The sequence below is a fragment of the Amia ocellicauda genome, chromosome 10 (assembly GCF_036373705.1).
Source record: "Amia ocellicauda isolate fAmiCal2 chromosome 10, fAmiCal2.hap1, whole genome shotgun sequence".
In the NCBI taxonomy this organism is placed as follows: domain Eukaryota; kingdom Metazoa; phylum Chordata; class Actinopteri; order Amiiformes; family Amiidae; genus Amia; species Amia ocellicauda.
In genome coordinates, this window is record NC_089859.1 from 41,135,795 (window position 1) to 41,155,866 (window position 20,072).

General features: G+C 43.6%; 1 pseudogene; it reads left to right on the forward strand.

The window, feature by feature from the left end:
- The first annotated feature begins 19,821 nt into the window (after positions 1–19,821).
- On the forward strand, positions 19,822–19,940 carry LOC136761072 (uncharacterized; annotated as a pseudogene).
- The last annotated feature ends 132 nt before the right edge of the window (positions 19,941–20,072 follow it).

Here is a 20,072-nt window from a genome sequence, read left to right on the forward strand (position 1 = left end):
TGTAATACTAATGTAAAAACAGTTGTCCATTGTACCTGTCTGCACTGATCTCCACAGTGACTGCTCAAAGGGTTCCTGAACAGTGCATGTCTCTCGCACTTCCTCCCACTCTTCTTGGCTCAGAGCATCAGCAGGTGCATTGATAATGGCCAAGGTAGAGATGATTGCATCCTTGGACTCCAGAACCCGTTTCAGCATATGAAATGTTGAATTCCACCTTCTTGTTTGGACCTCAGCTCAGGCATACCCATCTGGCGTTGAGAAGACTTCAGCTTCTCTGTGGCTCGTGTGCTCTTATGGAAGAATTCCCGCATCGCCTTCACTTTGTTCACAGTGGGCTTCATCACCTTCAGGGCATCTCTTACAACCAGGTTGATTGTGTGCACGAGACATGGGTGGTGGGTCCATTTCAAGATGTTAAAAAGCTTTGGTGATGTTAGCTGCGTTGTCAGTAACACAGCAATCCACTTTGTTTTCTACTTGCCACCCTTTTTTTGCACTCTTAGCAGTCCCTCTGCCAAGTTATCTGAAGTGTGTCTGCCACTAAACTCAAAACAGTCCAGAAGATTGGACACCATTTTTTATAATTTTCAATGAAGTGACATGTAGCAGACATGAAGGAAGTGGTGGCTCTGGATGTCCAGCAGTCAGTTGTCAGGCAAACTGCTGTAGCCTTTTTAACCCTTTCTTGCAGTGAAGCACATTGTCTGTCATACAGTCTTGGAATAGTTGTTTGGGAGAGTGTTTTCCTGCTTGGAAGAACATACATTGGATTGAGAGCATGGGTGTAGCTTCTAAATCCCTTGTCCTCCACGACTGAGAATGGTTGGAATTCCCTTGCAATAATTTTAGCCAATACCTCATCAATTGTGTTTGGTCTTGCTGGGGTCATGGCCTTTGGCATAAATTGGCTTATAGAACTATGGGTTGCAATAGGTCGCAGTACCTGATGCCTGAGGGGTGGCTGTGAGCACTGCAGCAGCAATGGTTCCAGTAATCGCACAGGTATTTTCATTTTCAGTAGCAGGCATGCTAGCTTGCCTGTTTTCTTCCAACTGCATTGATGGATTTATAATTCTAATGTGTCTGTGAAGGTTGTTAGTAGACCCTGCTTGATATGATACTTTACAATTTTTACATTCTGCCTTTGTTGTTTATATTATCAAAATGCATCCAAATGCTACTTCGTTTGTGCCTGTCACTCATCTTGTTTTCTGACCCGTAATTAAAGATGAACTTTTCGCCACACTGCTCGGCCGCACCACTCGCACTGACTGAATGTTGTGTTGAGGTGTGTGTGCTGCACCAAACGGGAGCACCGGGACAATGTCATCATACGCAGCACATCAACACAACATTCATACTTTTATTCTGTCTTGTATTAATTTATAAGAAATAAAAACATAAGAACAGACATCCTTTCTCAGACGGGACCCGGCACATTCGCGAACGACATCACTATTCTGTCCCTGTGCGCCGTGTTGATCTGGGTCCTGCTCCCAGGTCTGCCACCTCCCCTCCTGTCTGCTGAAGTCCACTTTCCAATGTGGGAGGTCTCTGCGGCTCGTATCAGACGCTCCCTCCTCTCCTCTCCCAGGGCAGGGTGATTAAGTGGGGACGCGTGTGAAGAGTGCAGGTGGACCCAGGTGAGTTGTGCGGTGGTGATTGGCTCAAAGAAACACAAATAATAAGGCACGCGTGCAAACAATCAAAATAATACTAAGTGAATAACAAATTAAACAATAAAGTGAAAGATAATCAACACACAAAATAATGGCAATATAGAACCAAACAAAATACACAAGCCATATTGCATAAAGTGAAGTGAAATATAAATATAATAAGTAATGGTGATTAAGGAGCTAATTAACACCGTCCGTGACATTTACATTGGTTGGGTGTGTGGATACCAGTAATTATTTTTGTTTTATTGAAATACAAAATAATTCTATTTTTCCGAAGTGCTGAACTTTAATACAGTCTAGAAAGATTAATATTTTTTGTCTTGGGCTATATTATTATTACCATAGTTTTTCTATTGTATAAGTATCTTGGAGTAGGGGCATCTCACCTGTCCTGTAAGATTTGGGAGGGTAGGAATAGTGTAGTTATTTTCTCTGTTTACTTGTTGTGTGCCCCATTACTGTTAGTTCAGGTAGCCACTGTGAATTTAAATCCTGAACCCTACTTTGCCAAATAAGGTCACAGCTTTACTTTGGTATGTAAAAAAAAAAGAAATAAGAAAGAAAAGAAAACGCAGGATAGGCACATACCTCAAATTTGGCACATACCCCCTGTGGCCCCCCTAACTGGCACCGTGGACAAAACACTGTCAGCACCCCTCCCCACCACTAACATCATGGACAATACACCCCCCCGATGATGGCCCCGCTACGATTACAACTGGCCCCAGCCATGCCCCCCGAGATGAAAGGGGCTAGAACCACCGCTGAATGGCTTGTTAGTGAGTTTGACTTAGGATCATGTTTTTAGTTGTTTAATATCTGCAATATGAATAGCCTACAATCATTACACATAAGTTTGATTTAAAATAACTAATTAAAGGTTAGATATACTGTATAACTTTGAATACTATTCTATACGGAGACATTATGTATTCTTACCATGGCAACTTCGATATTCTTGTTTCTATTAACTTTTGCATGTAAAGATTACATATTGTGGTTATGGGATACTTCGTTGCATTTTTTGGCATGTTGTTGTTTTCTTTTATGTGTGACTTTTAACTTTATACCCTATAGGATCCAATAACTTTAAACAGTATAACAATAATAATATTATAAGAGAAGACCAGCTAATGTATTGTTTACATGCAAAACCTTGGAAAAACATACTATAGTAAGCAAATGTAAACTATGAGGAAATATAATATTTGCACCCACAGTATAATGGACTGGGGGATAATCAGTATTTAAGAACTTTAAACTTTCAATATTTCCTTAAGTGACATTACGTGTACATCTAGATTGGTGATTGTTTCGTTACTCTGTAGTATTTCCTTCTTTGTGTCATCCTGCCGAGCTCATGAATTCTTGCCAAGGATGTTTTTCCTTGACTCCTTTGTCTCCGCAGTGAGGCTGACTGGGACGAAGTATGGCTGTGGAGATGGGGGTGTGGGGCCTGCACGGTCATGGTCTCGCAATACCAGCCCCAGTCCAAGAGGATACTGTATATTTTCTGTGACATCTTCCGAGGAACAGTGCCTTCATTGAAACTGTGGCGACATAGAAACTAAAGCAATCTTCTGTCCTGTCTCGAAGCAGTACAAGGAGAAGCTGACATGGGAGACGTCAAACAGCAGTTAGATTATTTATTATTATTTGTAAACCTAATAAACTGCCTGGCTTGAAATGTCTCTATGGTGACATAGTGAAAAAAGGTGTTACGAGTTGGACGCCATGGCGTAACAAACTGAAAAAAACAGTTTTCGGCTAGAGAACATTTGACAGTACCTGATATTATGGCAACTGCCCTGTTTTGGAAATTACAACATTTAATATCTTTGGTTTATATTTACAATAGGGCTATTTTGAAACATTAAGGCAGATTGCATGCTTCTCCTGAAACCTCCGAAGTTTTCCTGTCCTGTCTTCCTGTCATGCGATATGTTTATATTGTATATTGTTCAGCTCGGCTACTCTTTCTGATTAGCCAGCTATGTATTATATTGTATTTTTCTCATTGGGTCTGTGACCCGCTCCTATTGGATCAGGGGTCCACTGCCATGATATTGCGCGGAGGCCGCACAAGTGCTTGATTGCCTACACCAGACATTGTGCAAGTAGATTACGGCCTCGCTCCTAGCTGCACTAGTAGAGCAGCCGGCCTTGTTCTTGTAAGTGGAGGGCATAAGAGTTAACCTCTGTAGCCCCGCTTTGTATATGCTGATAGCAGACAGCTCCCGGTAGAGCGTGACTATGGTCCTCGCTCCTGGACGGCTCAGGTGCGGCCCTACGGGATCCCTGAGGTAACTGTCTGGAGTTGTGTTGCCTAGGCACCCTTGCGGTGCACCTCGTGGCAGGCTCCCTTATCAGCTCGCTGCCTCCGCCCCTGCGACGGCTTTGTTATACAGCAACCCCTCCCCCTTGGGCAGTGCTTCCGACTTGAAAGATAACGATAGGTTGCGTATGCAATACAGTACACACAAACCATTATTTGAATAGGCACACAAAGCGCCAACTAAGCATGAATGATAGTATAAATGAAAAACACTTGTGGCTTTTGCTTTTTCATGTACAGGGCATAGCAGTTTGCAATAAAGTTTATTCATACATGTAGTAAACACACATACACACAGGCATCCAAATGTGTAAAGTATGCTTCCAACAAGGCCGACTTCATCTCCGTCTTCGCCTCCCACCACTCTCTGGATTTCCTCGCTCTCACTGAGACATGGATCTCCCCGGAGAACTCATCCACCCCTGCTGCCTTATCCTCTGTGTTTGTCCTGTCCCACTCCCCCTGTCTTACTGGGTGGGGGGGGAATAGGGCTCCTGCTCTCCCCTTCTCTGCTATTCTCTGTGCCACCCCCCTCTCTCTCCTCTATCGCCTCCAACAGCTTTGAATTCCCTCTCACCTCTTTCTTCTAGTTCTCTACTGTCCTCCTGGTCCACTCACCACCTTCCTGGATGAACTCGACTTTCTTCTCTCCTCCCTCCCCTCGCTGTCCTCACCTACCATCCTCTCCAAACCCTCCCACTCTGCCGGATTTCTTCCTCTCTTTTACTCCTTTAACTTCTCTCTCTCCGTCTCCACCCACTCACAGTGCAGGCTGCCAGTTAGACCTCATCTTGTCTAGAGGCTGTTCCCCTTCGCAACTCTTCATGACACCCCTGGACATCTCAGACTCAGAATCACCACCGAGACGGCTCTCCTGGCAGTCACTGACTCCCCCCGGTGTGCTCGGGCGGCCTCCCTCTCCTCAGTCCTCATCCTCCTTGATCTCTCTGCAGCATTTGACACTGTCGATCACTCCATCCTCCTCTCCTACCTCGCTGACCTCGGTATCTCTGGAACTGCTCTCACCTGGATCTCCTCCTACCTCAACGACTGGACCTACCAAGTGACATGGCAAGGTTCCTCATCCACCCCCCAACCTCTCCTCATAGACGTACCCCAAGGCTCCATCCTGGGCCCGCTCCTGTTCTCTCTCTACACTCGCTCCCTGGGCCCCCTCATCGCATCCCATGGTTTCTCCTACCACTTCTATGCAGATGATGCCCAGATCTTCCTGTCTTTTCCCTCTTCTGACCCTCTCATCCCTTCTCGCATCTCTTCCTGTTTGTCTGCTATCTCCGCCTGGATGCAGTCACACCACCTCAAGCTCAACCTCTCTAAATCGGATCTCCTCTTTTTCCCCCACTCTTCCTCACCTTCTGCTGATCTCCCCATCTCAATCCCCTTGGAATCCACCACACTTTCTCCTGCTTCTTCCGCTAAAAATCTAGGAGTCATTCTTGATCCTGCGCTCTCCTACACCCAGCACATCACCACACTGACAGGCACCTGCAGATTCTTCCTGAGCAACATACGCCGAATCCGTCCCTTCCGCACCAACTTCTTGACTCAGCTGCTCGTCCAGTCACTGGTCCTCTCCCGCCTGGACTACTGCAACTCCCTCCTGGCCGGCCTGCCTGCAACTACTACCCGCCGCTCCAGCTCATCCAGAACTCTGCGGCTCGCCTGGTAATCTCTTTCCCTCGCACACACTACTCCACTGCTCCGCTCCCGCCACTGGCTCCCGATACCGACACAATATTATTATTTTTTTTTTTATTTCTTGGCAGACGCCCTTATCCAGGGCGACTTATAAAATAAGTGCAATACAAAGTGCAAGAATACAGTTAAATACAAGGCATCAAACATTACAGATTCAAATTTACATTAAACAAAGCAATTCAAGATATAATACATTTTACAACTTCCAATTTATACAGTTAAGTGCAGTAAGTGCGGACATACATCCTGGAAAGTAAAGCTAAGTGCTGTCAAGATGTAAGGTACAGTCAAGGGTTACAGGAAAGGGAGCAAGGAGGAAAATCAATCAATAATCCAAGAAGCATGACAAAATGCTATGAAGTGCTATCTAACGGGGATTAAAGGGACTAATATTACAAGTACTGTCTGAAAAGATGTCTTGAGTTAGCGCCGGAAGGATATATTAGTTGTAATATTAGTCCCTTTACTCTCCTGTAAGGTAGCACTTCACAACATTTTACCATGCTTCTTGCCTTGTATTACTAATACTTGTATTATTGATTTCCCCCTTGCTCCCTTTCCCGTAGCCCTTGACTGGGACCTAACATCTTGACAGCACTTAGCTTTCACTTTCCAGGATGTATGACTTTACTTATTGTATTTACTTGTGTAAATTGGAAGTTGTAAAATGTATTATGTTTTGAATTGCCTTGTATAATGTAAATTTGAATTTGTAATGTTTGATGCCTTGTACTGAATTGTATTCTTGCACTTTGTATTGCGCTTCTATTTTGTAAGTCGCCCTGGATAAGAGCGTCTGCCAAGAAATAAAAATAATACTAATAATGTGTATTCCCGAACATACAGTGAGGGGAAAAAAGTATTTGATCCCCTGCTGATTTTGTACGTTTGCCCACTGACAAAAAAATGATCAGTCTATAATTTTAATGGTAGGTGTATTTTAACAGTGAGAGACAGAATAACAACAAAAAAATCCAGAAAAACGCATTTCAAAAAAGTTATAAATTGATTTGCATGTTAATGAGGGAAATAAGTATTTGATCCCCTATCAATCAGCAAGATTTCTGGCTCCCAGGTGTCTTTAATACAGGTAATGAGCTGAGGTTAGGAGCACTCTCTTAAAGGGAGCACTCTCTTAAACGTACAAAATCAGCAGGGAATCAAATACTTTTTTCCCTCACTGTAACCCATTATCAATACAAATAAGGGGAATGTTTTTTTTTCTTTCTCTCAATGTTCTAACACTCCTCAAACAACAAAAATGCAGTAGAAGAAAAGACATTTGTGCTAGGAAAAAGAACAGAAAAAATTAGGCTACATCTCACCTTCTTTGTGGGTCTGGCCATAAGACTTCATCCACATCACATGCGATGTTGTCTTGAGCCAGGCAGCATGGAAAGTATCGCTTGGAGTGCCATATCCAGGCCTGGCATGACCCCTGATCGATGTCTCCACAAGCCTCCTCCATTGCCTGTAGAAGGGGTATGCGTTGGTGGGGCTGGCGATCATACACCTTCCAACGTCATACAGAGAAGAATTCTTCAATAGGATTCAAGAACGCAGATTATGGGGGCGATTGAGTTTGATGAAAAGTGGGTGACCTGTGAACCAATTGCGGACCACAGCAGCCCGGTGGAAACTAACATTGTCCCAGATGATAACGTACCTGGGCTTTTCTGGCACCCAGTCATTAGGGATTAGTCTGTTTGTGGAGGGTGTCCAGAAATGTGATGATGTGTGCAGTGTTGTATGGGCCAAGGATTGCATGATGGTGAAGGACCGCACACATTGTTACGTTGCCACCACGTTGTCCTGGGATGTTGATGATTGCACGGTGTCCGATGATATTTCTGCCGTGGCCGCTTGTTTTTGCAAGATTGAAACCTGCCTCGTCCACATATATTAGCTCACGATGCACTGAATCTGCTTCTAGCTCCATGACAAAACAATGTAGCACAGTATGAAAAGACAGGGATCAGTCAATATGATGTAGCACCGTGCACTTCCAGATCCAGTACCAATGATAGGATAGTATAGCTTACGTGCAGATATTCATATCTCAGTTGTTTTACACGGTCTGAGTTTTGTTCGAAAGGAACTCTGTATAGCTGCTTCATCCCAATTCTATTAAGTTTCAGTAGACGAGAGAGTGCCGAGAGACTCACTCTGTTGATGTTGTGGAATGTGTGTTATCTGCCATTATGTGGTCCTGCAGTTCTCTGAGTGTGATGCAGTTATTTTATATTTACAATGTGCGTTTCCTGCTCTGGGGTGAACAGTCGACCAGATACTGGTTTTCTTGCAGTTCTCTAAAAACATTTGAATGGTTTTATAGTTTTTCCCAATTGCATACACACTATTATACCACAATACTCCTAAACTGTTAACACAATGCCCATAATAAAAAGTCACATCTGCTAAACACACACAGGGGAAAATTCTGGCCTAAAAACTATATACACAGCCCTCAAAATCAAAGAATTGGGTCAGAATCACACACACATACATCATATCTGTTTCTCACACTGAGCATTAAGAATACACTGTGTTTAGAAAAATAAAACTCTCTCCTCAAAATGGAAGATTCATGTAGGAAAACAAAAAGAATCCATCAACACAGACAGTAAAGAACTTTATATTATACAATGTTTGATCCTGGCCAGTCGTGGCACAGTGGTGTGTTGCCTTACAGCTCTAGGGGTCCCAGGTTCAAGACCCAGCTTGGGTTGCCTGTCTGTATGGAGTTTGCATGTTTTCCCCGGGTACATGTGGGTTTCCTCCCACCGTCCAACGACATGTGGGTTAGCTTAATTGGCCATACTAAATTGCCCTGTATGTGTGTGTGTGTGTTGCCCAGTGCTGGCCTGGCATCCTGCCCTGGGTGTGTTCCTGCCTTGCACCCTATGCGTGCTAGGATCAGCTCCAGCTTCCCTGCGACCCTAAGTGGTTTTGAAAATGGATGGATGCATGGATGATCCTGCCTACCCAAAAATTATCAATGTATTTATATATAACAAGCAACAAAATGCAATGACTGATAGCAGCCCACATGGTTATGTTTCCACCCCTTTGGCCAGGGACCTGCTTGCTGGCCAATGATGTTCCTTCCCCAGCACCGCCTCTTGAATCCTACCTCGTCCACATAGATGAACTCAATGTGGTCATCGCTGGCATCAAGCTTGAGTATTCTCTGACCATGTAGGAACAGTGATTAGAACATGGTGCATTACTGCACTTCCTGGACCTCTGTCTCTTCTAAGTGCACAATAGTACTGGAAACAGTTTCATACTCACTTGCATGTAAAAGTAGCACATCTCTTTCACACGATCAGAGTTCCTCTCAAATGGTACACGATATATTTGCTTCATGCTCATCCTGTGCCTTCTCAGCAAACGATCAATAGTGGATATTGAAACATGGTCTATGTTCTGAAACATCCCATTATCCTCTATTATACACGTTTGGATTTCTCTGAGTCTAATCGCATTATTTGCCATGTGCCGTGTGGGTTTTCTCCAGGCTCTGCAGTTTCCTCCCACTGTCCAAAGACATGCAGTTTAGGTTATGTTAAATTGCTGTGTATATGTTGCCCAGCGATGGCCTGGCATCCTGTCCTGGTTGTATTCCTGCCTTGTGCCCTATCACTGCCGGGATCGGCTCTGGCTGCCCTGCGACCCTCACAGGAATTGTGTGTTTTGAAAATGGATGGATGGGTTTGCAGACGTGAAGTGTGTTGTAGTACATTAGCACTTTGAGTTTTGTCTGATGACTCATGTATTGCACAAAAGGTACAGGTGTTTTCTCAATGACAATTGTGCCAACACATTGAGAGTTGCGAGTAATGTTTTGCAACATGAGTGAACTGGACTCACCAATTGAGTTGAAGCAAGGTGAAGGTGTGCATAGTCCTGCAGAAGTGGTTCTGGGATGTTAGCTTGAACCTCGGATCACTCTGTGCATGCTTTCGGTCACAGTGTATAAACGACTGAGAAACTGTAGTGAGAGATCCTTCTCATTATGAAAGTACAGTACATATTACTGTACCAGTAAGACTACAGCACTTACCGGTTTCCATCTCAAAATATCCCAATTATACCTGCAACAGTATAACAGCTCATATTTGATTGAACCCATTGCTCACTTGTTAAATACATTGCCTAAAAGTGTTAATTATTTCAGAGATAGTACTTCAAGAATCACTGTTAGTGTTTAAGCATTCAGAAAAACCTGAAAATTGTCACGAGTGGCAGTGAACAGTGGGTCCAGGGGTGTCGCAAATGGGAAACCCCCCCATGCTCTCCCTGGCTTCACCATCAGGATTTATTTTGCCTGGGGCCCCCACATACCCTAGAATCACCTCTGACTGGGTCGCATGAAGTCTCGCTACGCCATCCCAACTGAGTTACGCGAGGTGGGGACTCGCTCCCACTCACTTATTTCCCCCTGCAGGTAAGGTCCCAGGACAGACGTCACCAGTAAATAAGAAAGGTCTTATTCTAGTCCATTAAATAAAATTCAGCATGTACAATACAACAGGGGCAACTAGCAGGGCACGAAATCTGACCGTTCTCTCAATGTTTTTTTTACAATTAAAATTGCCTTTAATCACCTGGGCAAAAATAAAAATACAGAAACCTATACAAAAGCTGAAAATATAATAAACTATACTAAATTCCCAAATAAAACTAAGCCCAGACAATACCCCCTATATTCACAATCAAAAAACGTATGTATGAAACGATGGAGAATGGCGAGAGAATGGTCTCAATTACACAGTCCCAACCCGGCTCGGCCTCCGGTTCCGTCCCAGGCTAGAGATCCTCACAAACGAGCAGCTCGTCCGCACAAGCAGCCCCAATCCAGGACAAAGAGCAGTCTCAGGAGGAGGACACGCTCGCTCACTGGCAAGTGCTGCGATCACAAGCTCACAGGGATATTGAGCGCGTCCCTCTCACCCGTCCGCTATGTGCTTCTCCCTCCGGCTGCTGGTCCGGAGCCCCAAAGTGCCGTCTATCGCCGAGAAGCTGGAAACCGCAGAGCCAAGAAGGCAAGTCCAGGAATACAGTCTTGTAGAAGCCAAGTCAATGTCTCTGGCCAGTAATAGTCCCTTAGATCCTCTTGTTGCTGTCGAGTCACTGCGTCCAGCGGCTAATGTTTCTCCAGGCAGCTCCCGATCTGCAGGGACCCGCTCCGACCCTGCGAGGAGTTAGTGCCTACCGGCTGGCACCCTCACAGCCGATATCCTCTCCTCTGTAACCCGTCCCGCAGTCACTGTCCCTGCTGGTGCTCCGCCGTGCCCCTTTGTTCTGGCAGGGCAGCCTTTATCTACAGCTGAGTGTCCACAGGTGTAGTGGCCATGAGGGAAGGCGGCCGCTGCTCAGTGATGCAGGTGCGCCGCATCGGGGATCAAAGCTTCTGCCTGTTCAATAATAGTGAATATCAATTAAAGTCAATCAATCAGTGAATACAATCAATGAAAACAAACAATTTGAGAACACGACTCAATCAGTGAATAATTAAAATTAAATCAAATAAACAATAATAACAGTATAAGTGCAATAAAGAATCACATGGAGCCTTGGTACAGTCTGTGATTAATGCAACACTGTGGAGTAGTGCTTAGGGCTCTGGACTCATATTGTGGGTTTTGGGTTCAAATCCCAGGTGGGGCAGTGCTGTTGTACCCTTGATTGAGCAAGGTACTTCACTTAGATTGCTCCAGTAAAATACCCAGTTGTATAGACCAACTCTGCCTCCTCCAGAACCGCTCCTTCTCATCCCTGGCACCTAAATGGTGGAACGACCTGCTCACCGAAGTCAAAACAGCAGAGTCCTTGACCTCATTCCGGCACTTACTCAAGACGCATCTCTTCCGACAGCACTTGTAATATTAGTCCTCTATCCCTGCTAGATAGCACTTCACAGTTGTATTATGCTTCTCGCGTTCTTGATTATTTTCCTCCTTGCTCCCTTTCCCGTAGCCCTTGACTGTGACCCTACATCTTGACAGCACTTAGCTTTCACTGTCAAGGATGTAGGATGTCACTTACTGTACTTGTGTAAATTGTAAATTGAAAATTGTAAAATGTATTATTTTGAATTGCTGTTTTAGCTAAATTTAATTTGTAATGATTGATTGCCTTGTAGGAGGAGTAGAATTAGACACACGGAAAGGAACATAGAAACTCGCTGCCTAAATCCCACTGCTATTCATAAATTCACTACCCTGTTGCCAAATGCTAGCTTTATCAAAAGAAGGATCTGCAGATGAATTATTAAATAATTTCAACAATACACTAAGCACTGCTTTAGTAGCCCCATTAAGGACACGACAAATAAAAACCAACAAAACACTCACCGTGGTTTGACGAACACACTCGCTCACTTAAAACAGAATGCCGTAGATGTGAGCGTAAATGGAGAGAATCAAAACTAGAGGTCTTCACATGGCATGGAATGACAGTATAATAAGATACAAGCAGGCCCTGTCCTCTGCTAGGTCTGCCTACTACTCCAATTTAATAGAGACGCATAAGAATAACCCGCGTTTTCTTTCTAATACAATAGCGACACTTACTAACCAGAAGGTAAAGCCTTCAGAGGTCATCCCCCCCAATTTCACCTGTAGTGACTTCATGGATCATTTCAATAGCAAAGTTAACAGCATTAGAAAACAGATAGAACAGGAAACATACACAGATACTATAGCTGACACATGCAGTCCTTCACAGCCCCTGCCTACCTTGGACTCGTTTAACGTAGTAAATCACCAGGAATTGGTCTCCTTAATTACTAAAATGAAAACAACAACCTGCGCACTAGACCCTATACGCACTAAACTGCTAAAACAATCTCTGCCATGAATTATTCACAGAATACACAATATTATCAATGTCTCTTTATTCTCAGGATCTGTTCCTGAATCATTTAAAATAGCTGTAATTAAACCACTTCTTAAGAAACCCAGTGTCGACCCAAACCAACTTAAACACTATCGACCTATCTCAAACCTTCCCTTCCTTTCTAAGGTTCTAGAGAAAGTAGTTGAAAACCAACTGCAAGCTTTTTTAACCGATAATCATCTTTATGAAGAATTTCAATCAGGCTTCCGTTCCGGCCTTAGTACAGAAACGGCCCTGTTAAAAGTATTGAATGACGTGTTTCAGTCCTCCAATGTAGGGCACACCAGTGTTATTATTTTATTAGACTTAAGTGCGGCTTTTGACACAATCGACCACAAAATCTTGATACACCGCTTAGAAAACCGTATTGGCCTATCTCGCAATGTGCTTTCATGGTTTAAATCATATCTGTCAAACAGACTCCAATATGCACAGATTAACGAGAACCACTCAAATTTAACTGAGGTTAAGTACGGAGTCCCACAGGGCTCAGTCCTCGGACCTATACTTTTTTCATTGTACATGCTCCCTTTAGGTGATATCATTCGACGACATAATATTAACTTTCACAGTTACGCAGACGACACACAATTATATCTGTCAGTAAATCCTAACAACACCATAGACCTAGAAAAACGAATCTGCTGTCTGTCTGAGATTAAAACATGGATGAGAAAAAAAATTCTTATGCTTAATTCTGACAAAACAGAAGTCATAATTTTAGGAGACAAAAATCGAACTGTTCATCATTCACTAACAAAACTGAGTAATGATAACTTTAATTTCTCCCCTAAGGGGATGGCATGAAACCTGGGTGTCATCTGTGATCATAATCTATCTTTTGAATCACACATTCAGAATGTGTCGAGATCTTCCTTCCTCCAGCTTAGAAACATTGCTAGACTAAGACAATTCCTCTCGTTACAGGACACTGAGAAATTGATACACGCATTTGTTACATCTAGATTGGACTACTGTAATGCCATTCTGTCAGGCAGCACAAACAGAGCTATTTGTGCACTTCAGTCCAAAATGCTGCTGCAAGAATCCTAACAAAAACATAAAAACATGAACACATCACTCCAGTATTGGCTTCTCTTCACTGGCTGCCCGTGCACTACAGGATAGACTTTAAAGTGCTCTTATTAACATTTAAAGCACTAAAGGTACTGGCACCTCCCTACCCGTCTGATGAGGCACAACCCATCCCAGAAGCACCTCACAATGGAGGGTCAACGGGGCATCCACACCCAAGGTTTGATGAGCCATCGCAACCCAAAGCCTATTGATGGTCCAAACCCTCCACCCCCGATGGCCAGCGAGAGGCCTCCTCCACAGGGAAGACCACAGCCAGCAGCACCGATAAAGAACTTTCTGATCTCCTTGCTGCTGTAATAAGTATACTGCCTGGAAGGGAGGCAACCATTAGGCCTAGGCCCTAGGCCGTGGACCCCCAGAGATTCATTTTCTCCTACATGCCATCCTTAGGAGTTTTCTTGTTTTTCTCTCCTCCGTTCCTAAATGCTTTATTTACTTAAATGTTCACTCACTTTATTCTAGATCATGTAAAATGTTTACAGGTCTATATTTGATTTTATTGTATTTATGTTTTTTATTTTGCTGTACGTTTGTTGTATGTTTACCAGTCTGTAAAGCACTCTGTGGCTACCCTGCGAAAGGCGCTATACAAATAAAAATGGATTGATTGATTGATTGTACTTCACTGTATTTTTGCAGTTATGTTGTAAGTCGCCCTGGATAAGGGTGTCTGCCAAGAAATAAAAATATTAATAATAATAATAATAATAATAAATGTAAGTCGCCCTGGATAAGAGTGTCTGCTAAATGACAAATAATGTAATGTAAACTCTGCCACCTACTGTTTGACATGTTAAATAGATAAATTCTGTGATCAAATTGCATTTCAACGATACAAACCAAGACCAGTTAGGGGAATTAAGAATTAAATATTTGAGACCCAAAGAAAGTAGAGATTAACTTTAAAGCTTTCCTTTTATACAAGTTAAAATGGTATTTCCACAACTCAGTCCTAAATTCCTGTCATTTCTTTGGGGATTGTGTGCTGGAAATATATCACATTGACCATTTATAATGTGCTCTTTTTAGGGGTTTTAACAACTGATACAGAAAACATTGTCAATAATGTATAATATCCTTACAAAAATGAATTATCTATAGCTGTACTTTAAGATTTACTTGCTTATTTATTTGGTGATCCTATTTTTTAACCCAGAAACATTGTGGAAATATCTCAGGTTCATGTTTAACTTACAGTTTCTCTGCTGTTCCTATGGATGTTTTACACCATCCCCCTTAAAGTATTCTTTATTTATTAATATGCTGTAAATGCATTGTTTGCTAGGGCTGTTAAGAGGGACATGAAGTCTTTGAAAATTGATATGTTTCACTGACTATTCAAAATGTATCAACACTATTTTCCTGGAAATTACACACAATTAAAGGTGAAAAATGCACATTACTGAGACTAATGTGTTAATATATTTCTATATTGGATAATAATAATCATAGTAATGCAGTAAACTAGGTATTTTGAATAGATGAGTAATGCATTGCATGCATTTGCTGGCAGTTTGTAATAGCAGGACTTTCTTTATGTTTGTACACTTATGTCCTCATTACTGGCATATTCCACTGAGGAGCTGTTTCCAATTGTCAACGGTGACTCTTGGGGTAAAATTGCCTCCTATGTATTGTATATACCCACTGTATAACTGTTAGAAAATATAGGAAACTTTCCAGTAAGTTACTAGTTAGGAACTGTGAATTATTAATAACTTTACTTATTATCTATGTCTTATGCACACTGCTGAAATAGCTTGCAGAACTGCTTGTAATCCAAGCAGCTGTGGCAGACACAAAACATGTTGTTCGTACAGTATGTGCTACATTTTCCCCTTCCCGAAACACAAATATATTATGGGTTACACACATCCTCGGACAATAACATTCCCACGAGGCATGACATGTGCACCTGCTTGTGGGAACACTGCAAAATCAGTACTATTATGGTGTGTAACTACATATCGGGACTGCCCCGTAACTATCACTGAAGATGTTTGTTAGACTGTATAAAGGCTGTGTGAAACTTTAAATAAACTGAAGATAAACGAACGGACTACTTCTGTGTCTGTGCATTTTTCTTCCCGAGCGCTCGTCTCCTGCTGAAAAGTCTCCCCTGTAGCTGAAACGCTGACTGGCCTGACTGCCCGATTCACTGGGATCCGAAGGGCTGCTTCAACTGAAGCGTTGTACCTTAACAGTGACCTTGACAGATTTCCCTTCAAATAACCGAGATGTTAGATAGAGTCAGAGGGACATTAGTTATAGAATCAATAGCAAACTGTGATCACAATATGGTCATCTTTGAGGCATTCTTTCTAGAAACAAGGCCCAAGTCTAAAGCAATGGTCTACAATTTTAGAAAAGCAAACCTTGAAGGTATGAGGCGACACTTGGAAGAGGTAGACTGGAGCACACTGGATCAGATTCAGTTGAAAATGGATGGGTATATTTAAGAATATACTACTTGAGGCTCAGGAGAAATTTATACCAAAACTTAGCAAATTGAGGACCAAAAAACATTGGCCAAAATGGTTTAATGGAAGTATGCAAAAAAATTTGAAGAGAGAGAAAATGTGGTATAGCGCATACAAAAGGGATAGAGACTAAACAAAATACAAAGAATATGGTGAACTGCAAATAGATCTTAAGAAAGGGATCAGGAAAGCAAAGAGGGAAATAGAAAGAAACATAGCTCTATAACGAATGCAAAGAGCTTTTTTCAATACTACAACAGCAAGAGGTCAATAAAGGATGAAGTGAAACAGATAGAGGGCAAAAATTGAAGTATTTTGGAAAATGAACAAGATATGGGGTGGGGGTGTGTGGGGTTTCGGCCCAGGGTTGTGTCCTTGAGGACCTTTGCGAAGATCCTCACACCCGTCTTGTTGAGGTGGACGTGGTCATACAGGTGATGTGGCTGGATGTCTCAGTGGTGTGCCAGGTGTACGTTGGGGAGGAGGGCACATCTTCGGGATACTTCTGCGTTGATGGCCTGGATGATGTGCAGGGGCACGTCTGTGCGGGGCAGCAGTGTGGAGATGGTGATTTTGGCAGTTGGGAATTCCTCTGTGGCTTTCGTTGCCACCTGTCTCAGGGCTGAGGCCACATCGCCCCTGCGGGCACTCAGGTCGTTAGTGCCGGTGTGGATGAGGATGTGTTTGACCTGGCACAGCCTCCTCTTGGAGAGCAGCTCCAGGGCTCTCTGTGCTGTCGGGCACCAAAGCTTTTTCACTTTTCACCCAGGGAAGAGGCGCCTCTCATCCAGGAACTTCCCATTGGAGTCGCTCAGAATGACCACCTCTGTGTTGACCTGCCACTCCGGGTTTGCGTCGGGAGTGGTGGGGGCAGCGGGTGTGTTTTGGGGGAGTGGCGTTTCAGGGGATTGTGTATTAGTGGCAGGTCTGGTGATAGTGGGGGTGTCAGGAGTGGTGGGGAGTGTGGGTGGATCAGTGGGTGCGTCAGTGGGTGCGTCAGGGGTTGTAGGTGTTGTGGGTTCAGTGCAGTGCAGTCTCTGTGCTCCAGTGATGTGTAGCTCCTCTCTTAGCTCCTCCAGCTGGCTCTGCAGGCTCCTTAGCTGGCTGTGCTGGGGTGTCCTGGTCAGCTCCTCCCTCGCTCTGCGCAGCTCCGTCCTCAGGGTTTGTCTCTGCTCCTCCAGGTCTCTCACTGCTGCTCTCAGCTCATGGATCTCAGCCTTGTGCTGCATCTTTAGTCCCTGAACTCCGCAAACTCCAGCTCCAGCACTGATAGGCATTCCTTTAGTGTTTTAATGTTGCTGGAGAGTTTTGGGGAGACAGGGGGGCAGTCTGTGGGAGATGGGGCACTGTCTGGCTCCGTGTGGCTGGGGGCAGACTGCAGGGTGGCCGGCTCTGGCTCTTGTTTCTCTACCTCAGTCTGCTGCTTTGAGGTGTGGAAGCCGAGAGCTAATTGGTCCAGGCTGCTCTCGCTGCCCTGCACCATGATGGTCCCGTTGTGGTATACATTAAAAGTGAGCATCACACTGTCTGTGTCTTTCTCTACCAGCACTGAGATCTGCCTGCCTCTGCTAATGCCCCTCTTGTTGTTATTGGGGTATGTCTGGCACAGGGTTTTGTGAAAGGCGGTGTAGAACAGTAGATTGTTCTTGACCCTGTTTTCTCCTTTACCGGTGTAGTCTAGGATGAGGGTCTCAGGAGATGCTCTCATCACAGCTTGTTTGTAGTCCTTCTTAGCCTGTGCAGAGCGAATGTCTTCAGGGTATCGGATTTCAAAAGGCAGCTCTGCAGTCAGACTGCTGTTCGATAGATTTCTATCAGTCTCAGTGGCAGTTGGGCTCTCTCCTACTGTCACTCTATTCAAATCGGAGCTCTGCATTTTCATTGGCTGAGTCAACTACTGAGAATGCTTATTTATTTTATTAATACATATTTTTTTGTTTAATTATTTGTCTCTTACCTCCAATTCTTGTCTTCAGCTTTTCTTTTCTGACTTTTCTTCCTGAACTGTCTCTCTGCTTTCTTCTTTTTGTGTTTCTCTTAAAATTATTATTTTTTGAATACTTTTTCTTCTGAATTTCTATTCCATGTCTTCTGTGTATGTTTATAGTGCTATATATTCATTTGTAAATCACAAATTAAATCCGCTTATGTATAAAAACAAATGTTTTTTAGGAGCTCATATTCCTCTCTCTCTCTCTCTCTCTCTCTCAATTCATTTCATTTGTATTGTCAAAGCAATTGGACATACATACACATACATACATATACACTCACCTATTAGGATTATTAGGAACACCTGTTCAATTTCTCATTAATGCAATTATCTAATCAACCAATCACATGGCAGTTGCTTCAATGCATTTAGGGGTGTGGTCCTGGTCAAGACAATCTCCTGAACTCCAAACTGAATGTCTGAATGGGAATGAAAGGTGATTTAAGCAATTTTGAGCGTGGCATGGTTGTTGGTGCCAGACGGGCCGGTCTGAGTATTTCACAATCTGCTCAGTTACTGGGATTTTCACGCACAACCATTTCTAGGGTTTACAAAGAATGGTGTGAAAAGGGAAAAACATCCAGTATGCGGCAGTCCTGTGGGCGAAAATGCCTTGTTGATGCTAGAGGTCAGAGGAGAATGGGCCGACTGATTCAAGCTGATATAAGAGCAACTTTGACTGAAATAACCACTCGTTACAAACAAGGTATGCAGCAAAGCATTTGTGAAGCCACAACACGTACAACCTTGAGGCGGATGGGCTACAACAGCAGAAGACCCCACCGGGTACCACTCATCTCCACTACAAATAGGAAAAAGAGGTGAGACATTCAGATGGTAGAGTCAGAATTTGGCGTAAACAGAATGAGAACATGGATCCATCATGTCTTGTTACCACTGTGCAGGCTGGTGGTGGTGGTGAAATGGTGTGGGGGATGTCTTCTTGGCACACTTTAGGCCCCTTAGTGCCAATTGGGCATCGTTTAAATGCTACGGCCTACCTGAGCATTGTTTCTGACCATGTCCATCCCTTTTTGACCACCATGTACCCATCCTCTGATGGCTACTTCCAGCAGGATAATGCACCATGTCACAAAGGTCGAATCATTTCAAATTGGTTTCTTGAACATGACAATGAGTTCACTGTACTAAACTGGCCCCCACAGTCACCAGATCTCAACCCAATAGAGCATCTTTGGGATGTGGTGGAACGGGAGCTTCGTGCCCTGGATGTGCATCCCACAAATCTCCATCAACTGCAAAATGCTATCCTATCAATATGGGCCAACATTTCTAAAGAATGCTTTCAGCACCTTGTTGAAGCAATGCCACGTAGAATTAAAGCAGTTCTGAAGGCGAAAGGGGGTCAAACACAGTATTAGAATGGTGTTCCTAATAATCCTTTAGGTGAGTTCATCGTAGCTCTTAATACTCTCTTTCTGTCTGGAGGAGATATAATTGAAGTATTGTACACGTACCCGGCTACTTTCAACACCCATTGCTGCACTGATATTTTTCCCTCCATTTTTCTTTATCCATTTTTTTTTTGCTGGAATTTCCGTCAATACCCGTCAGTCTTTAAGAGACATCATGCAGCCAGGCCTCTTGGCTTGTGGCCACACCGTCCTGAACGCGCCCGATCTCGTCAGATCTCGGAAACTAAACGGGGCAGGGCCTGGTCAGTACTTGGATGGGAGATCTCCTGGAAATACCAGGTGCTGCCAGCTTTTAACGTCTCCTGGGGAACTTCATCGTAGCTCTTAATACTCTCTTTCTGTCTGGAGAAGACATAATTGAAGAATTGTACACGTACCCGGCTACTTTCAACACCCTTTCCTGCACTGATATTTTTCCCTCCA